This window comes from Mus musculus, chromosome 3 (assembly GCF_000001635.26).
Source record: "Mus musculus strain C57BL/6J chromosome 3, GRCm38.p6 C57BL/6J".
In the NCBI taxonomy this organism is placed as follows: Eukaryota; Metazoa; Chordata; class Mammalia; order Rodentia; family Muridae; genus Mus; species Mus musculus.
The window spans coordinates 98048214-98060726 of NC_000069.6; the positions used below are offsets into that span (position 1 = coordinate 98048214).

A 12513-nucleotide genomic window follows, 5' to 3' on the forward strand; every position below is an offset into this window, starting at 1 on the left:
CTGAATGCGAGACTATGGAGCAAGATGTATATGAGCTTGTAGGATGGAGGAGGGGCCGGTCTATGGGTGGAGCACATGGGTGGGAGGGGATCGGACCTGGAAACTTTCAGTACCTCTTGATTCAAGAACACTTCCTTTCTGTTTTTCCAATGGTCTAATCTAGCCTAATTTTTTTGTTTGAGACAAGCTGTGAGATAATTTCATACACAGCTTTTTCCCCACTTCTTCTATGTATTATTTTCTTATTTTAAAGACAGGGTCCCACTATCTAGCCTTGGCTGCTTAGAACTCCCTTTGTAGACAAGGTTGGCCTTGAACTCACAGAGATATGCCTGCTTCTGCTCAGAGTCCTTGGATTAAAGGCTTGCATCACCAAACCAAGCTACCTTTCTTACTGATGTCATATGTTTTTTACCTCAGAAGTTTTAGTGCTAAGGCAGCTCCATTCTCTTTACACCAGGGAAATAAGATGTGGATAGGAAATTGCTGGTCCTTTTTCTTTTGACCTTGTGACAACTACCCCTAGATTCTGACCTTACGATCTGCATTCTTTAATGTCATAAGATTTTCAGAAAGATGGTCAGAAACAGTTTTCTTCAACAAAGTGAAAATATTTTAAACTGTGATGACAGTCAAATTTAACATTGGTTTGTTTGGGTTGGAATTAAGATAGCATCAGAAATGGAAGATTATATAACTGATTGTGGCTACTCACTTGAGTCTTAGCCAGGAAAACTACCCGACGTGGTACACTCTCCTCCACTTGGAAGATACTAAGGGAGGGAGTTCAATACCTCAACAGTTTGTCTCTCGCAGCATCTGCTGTGTGGTTGGTTACTCTGTTCTAACTGGCTCAATGTGATTACCTGCTGAGCCTCTTCTTAGTACCGGACTCTGGGCATTTTTGCATAGCTAATACCTAGCATGGTGCCTGCTATGTAGAGACTGTAGAGCAAAGTGTCTTGTGCCTTCTTCAACAGCAGCAGGTCTCAGCCTTCCTAGTACTGCCACCCTCTAATATAGTTCCTCATGTGTGGTGACCCCCCTCCCACCATAAAATCATTTCATAGCTGTAATTTTGCTACTGTTATGAATCATAATGTAAATATCTATGTTTTCCAATGGCCTTAGGCGATCCCTATGAAAGGGTCGTTCAACCCCAAAGGGGTCACAACCCACAGGTTGAGAACTGCTGTTCTAGGATGCTGTCAACAGACACCTATTTACCTCAAGTGGGGCACTGAAAATGGAACCAAGAATTGATGCCACTTAAGTCTAGCTAGTCCACTGGGGTTCCTTATTGGAGCACAGGCCACTAAAAGGCCAGCTGCCACACTGAAAAGCCCACCAGCATGTGACAAAATCTAGAGAGCCTTAACTCACACAACTCGCAGGACGTGAGCCTGCTCCCCCCACCAGCTGATGGTTGTTTTTGTAACCCTGGAGCAGGGCTTTGCAGATCCTCTGGGTCCCAAGCTTCTTATGCCTTGTGAGTTTCATTAGCTGCATCTTACCAGCCCCTCCTACCTTTGCAGAATAAATGTTTCAATTGGGAGGAAACAGCCACACAGGATCCTTGAGTAAAAAGGTCCATACACACAGATTTCAGCACATGTAATCATTTCCATGTCTCTTATCTGTTTATCTTTCAAGATTGATTTTCCCCTGGGAATTTTACTTGCTTTGTGTGGCATTGGCCTGGTGGAGAGGCAAGCTGGTTGGGTATAATTGGACTTAATGAGTTATGCAGGGGGAGTTTCACATACATGCTGATCTGCGCATGGTCTGATGTGAGAGGGGAGGCATCAGGGAGAACAGTGTCTGAGTACTGGAGAGGACACAGAAGTTCACCTTTAAAAAAAAAAGATTTATTTATTGTTTATTCTATATGTAAGTACACTGTAGCTGTCTTCAGACACACCGGGAGAGGGAGTCAGATGTCATTAAGGATGGTTGTGAGCCACCATGTGGTTGCTGGGATTTGAACTCAGAACCTTCGGAAGAGCAGTCAGTGCTCTTAACCGCTGAGCCGTCTCTCCAGCCCAGAAGTTCACTTTTAGAGAAAGGCAGTTGCTAGCCTCAGACTTGACCAGGGAGGCATGGTTGTACCGACTTCAGGAAGAAGCCCCGCATAGTGACGTGCATGCTAGAAGTGGTGTCAGCCTGGGACTCTCTGTGGTGAGTACTGTTTGTCCCAGTACTTGACAGAAGGCATATTAAGGGTGATCTGTGTGGGTTCAAGATCAGCCTGATTTACATAGTGAGTTTCAGGCCAGCCAGGGTCACACAGCAAAGAAAGTAGGTTTGGAAAAGGAGGCCTAAGTGCGAAAGTTGGCAGAGCCATCCTTTTGGGAGACCAGCAAGAAGCCTGGGCAGAGTGCTCTCCTCTCCCATGTGTCCACCGTGTCCTCAGGAGAGGTCGTGGGCGTGACTGACCACGGGAGAGTGGCAGTGCAGCCTAGGCTGAGCACATTGCTCTCTGGCTCCTCAGCATCATCTTAAGTAACAATGGTGTGTACTCACGGCACTTGTCAGCATCCTTCACCACCCCCGACCCGAGGGATAAGGTATGCGAGTTTGTTCAGTAAATATTTTCACAACATAGTAAGTAAGTATTCCAACACTTAGAGGATTATGAAAATTACATCAGATGTGCAGGGCATGTGATTGTCTTTTTATTTTTTTTCCCTGAGGTTGCTTAGTGGATTAAGGAAACAGAGTTGAAGCCAAGTTCCTTCTGTAGGGGGTAGGGTGGGAATTGGGAGAAAACTGTTTTAGAGTGGAAGGTATCCCAGAACCTGCTAAGGTGGCCTTATCCTGCTGATTCAGCCAAAACCTAATGATTGTTTATAGAAATTATAGAAACCCTCGATAAGATCACATTGACAGATGCGGATAAGTACTTTCAAAGATAGGTTTTGTGCACAGCTCAACTGTGTGGTTATTCCCCCCCCCCCCCCTTCACACTGTGATGAGCTCAAGGACCCTGTCAGACTGTGATGCCAGGCAAGGGGAACCTGTGCAATCTTGCATGAAACTCAATTACTGCTGCTAAATAGTCGCTGTCAGCTCTTAATAAAGTCCTCTCAGTACTTAAAGTTAAGACATTTTATTCTCTCCCTGTCCTACTGGGAGGTGTAAATATATAATTACGTTTGGATGTAATTAATCACTTTCGAGTTGTTTGTTCCAAGCTTTCAAGTATAAACCACGCAAATCCCATTTTGATTAAAAATCACGGGCAGTGCATGTTTGCTAGCCTGGCGGGTGTAGGTGAGGTCATGAGTTACCCAGTCGGGACGTTCACTCTAAGGACGTATTTATCCTGTTACATACGGTCTGCCCGCTGCTCCTTGTCTTCACTTTGGGCTCACGTTTGCTTTCCTTCACTCTTTGAAATGACTGCCTGGACACTGGATGATGCATTCGGAGTGTTTATCCCAGCAGAGCTTCGTGGGAGTGGGTCTGTTCCATCCCTGACGGATCACTTTGATCCCACTGAGGCTATGTTACATGGCTTTGCTTCTGTTTCACCCTTACTGCTGGGAGATGGCCCACATGGCCAAATGTGACCCTTCAGAGGACTGCTGTGGAGCGTGGGGGGGGGGGGGGGGTTGACCGAGCCTGGGATGTTCTTAACAGGCCCTCTGTTCTGGCCGACTTGAGTTCTAAGGAGGAACTAACTGCCTGCGCAGTCTTTACAGCCATCCAACTCTTTCTCTTGGGTCCTGTGTTCTCCTCTTCTGCACAGTCAGAAGCCATTGAAGGGGAAGTATTTTCAGAGTTGTGTTCAGACGTTGCGCTCCTCCTCCCAGGTCTTTTCTAAGGTTTTGCCTTTCAAATTCTGTTTACCTCCATGGCTCCTGGTGCCCCCGCCCTGCCCTGTCTCTGTTAGAGAGATGTCCATGGCCACTTGCTGTCTCTGTTAGAGAGATGTCCATGGCCACTTGCTTTTTTTCTGTAGCGCTGCAGGACCTTCATGTAGAGCAGCTTGCAGAGGGAAAGCAGCTAACTGTGGGATTCTCACAGTTTGCGTCTGTCCTGTGTCCCTTGTAGTTTTCTCTAGTGCCTTTAATATTTCATCCTGAGTTGATAATTGTTATGAACAAGAGAGTTGTTCTGATGTGATTGTTGCTGTTCGTGAGGGTGCAGATTGGGGTCGTGAAGGGTCCTTCACCCTCGCCTGCCGGGTTGAGGTGCCTAGCACAGTACTGGGAAAGGGAGGAAAGGATACATGCAAAGCCACACAATTGCAGAGTCCCTGAGGATGGGGGCTTACTCCTGGGAAACTCCAGTTTGTATCTAAGAATTACATTTTTAAGTGCATGATGATGGATGCAAAATGTTATAAAATATAAGCTGTGTCACATTTTATCCAAACCTTGTTGCTAGCTGCAGTAAACATTAGCAACTAAGTATTTTCTTTGCCAGGATTAGGAGTGATGTTGGTGGTCCAGGCATCTGAAATCCATCCAAGAAAGCTGGGCGGGTTGCCTTCATTGTCCTCCTAACACGTTAGGTATCACAGCAGAGAGCAGAGGAGCTAGACTCCCCCAGAACTCAGCTCTGGATGGAGGCCCTAGCCTAGTGCTTGTGCCGCGGTGGTGGTCTCAGAAGGGTGTGTGCCACTGTGGCCAGCTCAGCCTTAGTCCCTTTTGTCACCTTCTCCTGAGCGCATGCGTTGCTGTGAGGGTTGCTGAGGATCAGGGCCATGGAGTGGACTGTCCACTGCCAATTGCTCGCTTGCTTCCCTGCCAAGCTGGTCCTGCCAGCCTGGTCCCTTCATGTTGGGTGCCCAGGTTACCAGAACATCGTGCGTGCTTACGCTCTCTGGAAGGTGATAGCAGAGTTAGCCATACCTCTGAGTGCCTTCATCTTCCTTTTTCTTAGCGTCTTGCAGATCTTAAGTGAAGAGTGGTAGCTTTGCCTTTCACAGGGTAATGTTTCTTTTCTTCTTCTGAGAGTGGTGCCTAAGAATGATTAACTCCCAGAGTTACTTATTGTGCAGACAGCGATGGCTCCGTGGTTAAAAGCACCTGCTGCTCTTGCAGAGGATCCAGGTTTGGTTTCAAGCACCCACATGGTGGCTCACAACCATCTGTATGTAACTCCAGTCTAGGGCACCTGAAGTCACCTTGGGCCTCTGAGGCCACCAGGCTTGCAGGTGGTACACAGATACGTAGACGCAAAACACCCCTACACATAACGTAAAAAATAAACACATCTTGAAAAACCTAAGAGTGACTTACTGCAGTCTGTGTGTACCACAGGCAGCACCCCATGCACCGCTCAAGTCCGTGGTAGCAGTTGCAATTAATTGATGTTGTTCTATTATTTCATTCTTCTTCGGGAGTCACCAGCCTTTCCCAGTCCACTGGATGACTTACAGCAGTCCCGAGAAGCCCTGCAGGGCTCTTGTGAGGACGGGCGAGAAATAAAGTTAGGCAGGAAACAACTGAATCTCGTATGGTCTGTTCAGAGCGAGCTGGGGCTACGGTGAGTGGGGAGAGCCACAGCCTCAGGTGTGGAAGTCAGGGCACTGCCTGAAAACTCACTCATCAGTCGGGGATACCTTGGTTCAAAAATATCAAAGTTAATGCAAAAAATGGTGAAAAATCCTAACATTCTAAATAAGGAGATTAGCAATACCCATTACTGCCTTAGCCCCAGGCTCCAGTGTGGCTCAGCCTAGTGCTTGTGAGTGGATTAAGTCTTGGAAGAGTCCTGTCTGGTAACATGCAGAGAACATAGATTTCTATGCCAGATAGACTGAGTCTGAGTCTACTTCCTGCTAGCAATCAGATCTTTGGCAGTGTAACGGCTCAGTGCTAGCTGATTGTTCTGGACCAACTCTGACATCAGTTCAGCTGTTTATATGAAATGCATGCTAAATTCTTGTTTTATCAGTCAGTATATGGATGCTCAGAGAGTTTAGATAATTTGCCCAAGATCTTAAAACTTTCTATTTTAACTGATTCAAGAGGAATTCTTGAAAAATGTGCTGTCTTTGTCTCAGTTTACCTATCAATAAAATGGAACCAAATTGTGTATTAAACTGAAAGCTCAAACAAGACTGCCCCAAAAAGAAACTGTGACACTTGAAAACATATAATTACTAGAATACGATTAAATCTCTGCTTTTATTAGCTAAAAGTTATGTATATATTTACTTACTTTTATGTGTGGGCACGCATGTGCTGTGGCATGCACACTGAGATGAGAGCACAGTTTGCAGATGCCAGTTCTCTCCCATCATGTGGGTCCCAGGGCCTCAGCGCAGGCTGTCAGGCTTGGCCGCAAGCACCTTTATCTGATGTGCCTATCTTCTGGCCTTTTAGTGCTTGCTTTGAAAGTAGAAGTAGTGGTTTTAGGTAGGCCTCAGCATCTCACTTAACCATTTATTACTGGCTTTTAGCTAGCTTAGGTTACATGGGTGAGCCTGTACTAGTGCCTGTTGCCATTATGTAGATGAAATATAAAGAGAAAGGCAGTGGAATGTGGGGTGGAAAATATTGTTTGTGACTGAGCTTTTCAGTAGAGAAAGCAAATGAACAAAACCTTGAACCTCCCCATTTCCTGACTGGGGACTGGCAGGTCCAGAACCGTTTTACACAGCCATGAATGACACTGAGATGGACGAAGCCCCGTGACTGCTTGGATGTTGCTGCCAACACAGAACTACTTGTTAAACATGGCACTTGGTGCTTGCACATGAATTACCTATGTACGTTGGTATTTCCATCAAGGCTGTACCTTGTCTAACTGCCATTCCAAAGGGAGTTTTATTCACATGGTCCTTTCAGAGTCCTTTAAGCTGTGAGTCTGTCTGAAGAGTCTTCCATTACGGTCTTGATCACCAGTTTCTTATCAGCGCATGGTAAGAGAGTCCCCGTGCGCTATCTAAGTCCCCTTTATGCTTTTGGCTGAATCAGTCAGTAACCATTGTTTGATAGGGAAGTAGAGTGCCATCCGTAGGCTCTGCCTGAATTCTGCTGCCTGTCTTGGGTAGCTGCCAATAAATTAAATCAATTAATTTTGGCTCACAAAGCTGGCATTAATAGATTGGAATTTAGCTCAGCTTCTTTGAACACGGCCTCCAGGTTAACCATAATCCTGGGTGAAGTTGCTTATTGTTCAATCGTAGCTTGTCAGCGCCATCACTTCATGTAGGAGCCCCCCTGACTCCCCACTTCTCTTCCCTGGGGAGAAGAATGAGAAATATTTCTCTTCTGGAGAAGCTTAATTAAATTCTTCATTTTAGTTTTGCCTATATTTGCCCTTAGTCACAACTGAATGGAAATATAGTTATTCAGAGATTTCCAAGCTTATTTTGATAAAATAGCATAAATATGTGGGCATGATGGACCCTTTCCTCAGTGCTCAGGGGTTGGAATTCCCAGGAAAGAAGGAGTGTCTCGTCTCCCCCTTGTTGCATGCACACATATGCAGGAATGAGCGTGCACGCGTGTGCACATGTATTAGGAAACTGTGTTGTTTCCAGGTTTTTGTATAATTTGAGTTCTATTTTATATCTCACGAAATGTAAGGCAAATTAATATTCCTCTTCAATTTCACTATACTTTCTAGATCATATCGACTGTTAGTGACCTCCCTGAAGACGCAGGCAGCCATCTGGGTCTAAGGTCCTTGGATAGGAACATCCGGCTTCCCCTTCTGATGCCGCAGCTTCTGTTTAATATCTCCTTCCAGAAATAGTCCACATGGTCTTTATGAGAAGGGCTTTAGGAAAGAGGAGCGAAGGCAAGGGCAGTGGTGATAGCTGGCATTGCTCAATGACTACAGAATCACACCCTCCCACCCGCTTCCCCTCCTGTAGGAAGAGAAAGTTCATGAGAACATTGCCTGCCTTGGAGTCTCCGTGGTAGCAGAAGCCTCTAATTCCACCTCCTGTTCCACCGAGGCGCTTCCTCTGCTTGACTCTTCGTACTTCTCGGGATCTGTCACCCAAGGCAGCTACAGACTGTTTTATTCAAATAGGAACACCCCATGTTCCCCTTAGGATGGCAAGGACTCGGAGGACTGCAGCCACACATGCCAGAGGCTTCTCAGGCCTTTCTGTGCTGGGTCGTGTGAATAGACCCAAAAGCCCCAAATATGTCTCCATCTTGGCTGCTTTTTCTGTCTAAATTCTAGTTCATGTAATGTTTCACTGAACCAGTGTGTGGACCAGTCAGGTTTCAAGCGACAGTTAAGTGGTTTGGACAAACATCCCTTGAGCACATGTTAGCAATGAGCGTGTGGAGGTGGAGTGGCCAGCGTGAGAGGCTGGGGAAAGGGCCCAGGCACAGGAAGAGAGGGCAGCTGGCAGCAATTACCTTCCTTCCCTGGACTTTCTGACTCATTGTGTTGCTAGACAGAGTAGCCAGGTAGCTTGTGGCTGGAAACTCGGAGTTCAAGAATCTCAGAAGCCAAGAAAAAGTTTGGGTAGAGGGAGTGAAACAAGAGCAGAGACAGTGCCTGGGCGCTATGCGCGGGCTCCCTCTGTTAGCCAAGAGGCTAGGTATCTCACAGTCATGTCTTCTGCCCAGCATCTCACTGGCCAGGTTCAATTCATCTTAGGAATTCGGAGTGAGTGGGTATCTGTTAGCCAAGTCTTGGGTTACCCCAAATTAGCTCATGTCCTTTACTGCTTGTTTCCTCTAATTATATAGTACATATCCAAACCCCCAATTATCCAGAATAGACCAGGCTGCCTGCTCCGCGTGGAAAACATTTGACAGTGGTTATGATTTTCTTGCCTAGACCTTGGCAGTGCCTTCGTCCCTCAACCTCCTGGCCCTTTAAGATTGTGAAACCCTGGTGCTTGTGTAAGTCAGGCACATCTCCTTGAGGAATTTCTTCACTGGGCAGCTTGCCCCTTTGAAACCTTAGTCATTCTGAGCAGTACCCAAAGAACCTTCTCGACTCTAATTTTTCTGCCACGGCCCTATTTGTATATAATATTTGTGGTGTCTGACTCTTGGTCTCTTATTGCCGAAACTTATGGTTGTGAATGTCTAGGTCACTCCTTAAAACCGGACAGCCCTTGATTACTAAAGAAAGGTGACTCATTTCCTTCCAGGCAAAGACTGGCACTGACTGTCAGAGTCCTAAGTTTGTATCTACACACAGTTCAGTGATGCGCTTCACATAGCCCTTCTAAGTTGTTATTGGTGGTGGTTTGTTTTAGAGACAAGATCTCTCTCCTTAACCTTCTCTCTCCTTAACCTTGCCTGGAACTTACTATGTAGAGTAAGCAGGCTTTGAACTCAAAGAGATCCATCTGTTTCTGCCTCTGCTGGGATTAAAGGCTTGTACCACCACACCTGGCTCCTCCGGTTTTATTGGAGGTAATGACAACATCACTGTGACCTGGGGAGGGAGCAGGAGAGGCCCTCATGCTGAGTTGAAGGGATGTCTGAAAATGAGTTCTGGAGAAAGGCCTTCCCCAGATTTACCTAAGGGTTGATTCCCTGTGAGGGGTTCTTCCCAGACCACTGTCTCTCGCACACATGTCAGCCATTAAAATGTCTCCTGTAACTTACCTGTAAGGCTTGAGATGTCTGCTGCCGTGTCATTCTGTGCTGAAGAAAGCAGGCTGCCACGCTGGCATGGGGGTTTGGGGAAGATGCTAAGGCCTGGAAGGGGACAGAGGTCCCTGGTCTCTGGATTTCCTCCTGGTGCCCTGATGGTTTGTTAGTTCTGTTTTGCTCGGTCTTGGCCTCCTTGCTTCCTGTGAGGGCTTAGCTCAAGGTGACACCTTAGCAACAGTTCATCTACATAAGCATCCACAGGCCCTTTGGAGGGACTGCTAGACTCCATGAGGGGTGTGATTCTTGCCCAAGGAGTGGGACTTGGAGTTCTTACATCCTGGGGTTGAAGGGTGCTGAAGGAGTTAAGTGTCACTATTGAAGTCACCTCATTTAGGAGGAGGGTAAAGACACCTTAGAGTCCTTCCTACTCATTGTGATGTATATATGACAAGCTGACACAGAATACAACCGAGTGAGTTCCTCTGTGTTCCTCTGTGTATCCGACTGACTGGAATATAGACAGGATTCAGTTAGTTCTCTTGACCTCATTAGGAAGAAAGCTGGACATCTTATCTTATTTTTTTCTTTATGGTAGCAACCCTTTAAGAGCTGGTGTGGGTAGACATATGTGTTATCATGGAAGCAGACCTTAAAAACAAAAGATTTGGGTTTTTGTGAAGCAGTTTGAAAGAATAGGCATTTTCATTTTTTAAAAGTCCAGTGAATCCAAGCAATGGGGAGATCACAGCTCTCGGTGAGGCGTGTGTCCCTGTGACTCCAGGGCTCTGAACAGAACTGAGGGCACCTGTACAATTTCAGAGCAACTGTTGGAGATTGTTTGGTCCAGCATCTTACTTTTAGAAAATGCTTGGGGCTCTTGGAAGGCCAGAAGAGCGCATCAGAGTCCCTGAAGGCAGAGTTACAGAGGGTTGTGAGCTGCCAGGTGAGTTCCAGGAACTGAATTCTGGTCCTCTGCTTGAACAGCAAGTGCTCATAACCACCGAGCCCTCTGCCCAGAACCAAGCATCTTCTTTTTAACACAAGGGAGACTGAGGATCAGAGAGGTAAAGTGATTTGTTCAAGGTAACATGTCCAGCAGCAGAGCCAAGGCTAGGCTGAGGAAAGGGCTGTGGGTCAGCAACTTTACCAGAGAGATCTGGGGCCATCCTGGAGCCCTTGGCCAAACATTGTAAAAACTTTAATATTCATTTAGATAGACAAAAGGTCACAACCGTTGGACACACATGGCTATGTACGTTTGCACACATGTTTTATATGTGACAGACTTGGATTGTGAGTGTTTACCCACACGTGTATACACTTGTGAATGCACCCATGCCCTCAGAGTCTCCCATAGAACCGTCCTGAAGGCTGCTGGGCAGTGCTGAGGAGAGTGTGGGTCCATCTGTAGTGGCTTTGCCCACATCTCTAGTCAGTGAAGCACCTTTCCAGAAATGATGTAGAATGTCTGTGGCATGGACCATGATAGTTCCTGCTGTAGACTGTCTTTGCTTACACTTGTGACCTTGGCCTTGGGCTCCATCTGGAAGCACAGATCAGCCTGGGCCGGTCAGCTCTGGCTTTGCTGTGCTTGCTGCTACTGCCCCACAAGTGTCTCTGCACTTCCCTTTGCCTTCGCTTTGGGCACAGTGGAGTGGTAAGTTCAGCGTGTCTGTTGGATGTTTAGTTTCTGTAGTATGAAAGGCCACAGACCACTATAAAGTCTCAGATAAGTTTTACTCCCAAGAATTGATCTTCCTCCCTCCCCCTGATAGGCAATGACTCTGTTTTTAAGAGGAGTAGTTAGGAACCATAATTATTTTGCAGATGTCTACTGTTTTAGGTATTTATTTATTTATTTATTTAGGTGTTGGCAACCAATCTGGAGTCTTGCTGTTGTCAAATGCTCTACCTCTGAGCTATGCTCCCAGTCTTTGTTTTTCTCTATACAGATGGTGTGGCATTGGGCTGTCTTTCTGAAATTAAGCATACTTCATAATAACTGCTTCTCAAGTGGCCTGGTTTCTATAACCCTGTTTTGTTTTTTGTTTTTGTTTTTGTTTTTGTTTTTTTTTTGTTTGTTTGTTTTGTTTTTCTCCTTCTCTTTCTTTTGCTCTGGTCTTGGGAGTTAAACCTAGGGACTCACACAGGGGACTCGAGGGTTCTACCAGCTGAGCATTATTATCTCTTGCAGAAATGGCCTTATTTGCAGTGAACAAGAGTTCACCTAAACTGTAAGCCTTTTGCCTTTATGATGTCAGTGGTGTCCTGCCCTCGAGCAAGTGTCAGCAAACTTCCTTAAAAATGCTAGATATCACATCTTTTAGGCCAAGAGTCAAGCTGACAGTTCTGTGTCACTTTATGCCCATTTAAAATGCCACCAGTGACAGTTCCTGAGCTGATGATCCAAACATAGATGGTGGAGTGTGCCAGCCCACCTTAGGGCTCAGGAGCCATTGGAAAGCTTCCTGTTTCCCCAGAAGTGCCAGATGCCAGAAAGCCACTGTTTCTGCTGTTTGTTCTTGATTTAATGTGCAATGATGTTCTTGAAGCAGAGGAGCTGAGATCACAACAGTGAACTACCCTTGATCCCTCTGCTGCCCGCTTTTGGTCGATGCCATCTCTGGCTGAGGTGATGTGTGCTAGTTACAGCCAGGGTTTCTACTAAATTAACGAGGAACATCATTCAAAGAAGTGAACACCACTCATTTTTCTTTGGCAATTAATTGTTCTCATTACCATCAAAGTAATAAATGTTAGTTGGTGTAAATGCCATAAAAGTTATCTTTTGTGTGGACAAGTTTTGGGGTTGGGTGTTGTGACAGTGGTGGTTTAATAGTCATGTTTGCTCTTAAGAGCATCTTGAGAGGCTTGCAGGTAAATCTGGCAGAGCTGGTGCTGCCTGGTGTCTGCTTCTGGGCACAGCAATGCAGTGTGAGCCTCTTACATGGGCACTGCAATCAATTTCTGTTGTATGTGA

At 46.0% G+C, this 12513-nt stretch overlaps 1 protein-coding gene across 1 annotated transcript in view; it reads left to right on the forward strand.

Moving 5' to 3' along the window:
- Notch2 (notch 2) overlaps window positions 1-12513 on the forward strand; it is a 136830-nt gene that overhangs the window by 34676 nt on the left and 89641 nt on the right. The window lies entirely within an intron of this gene.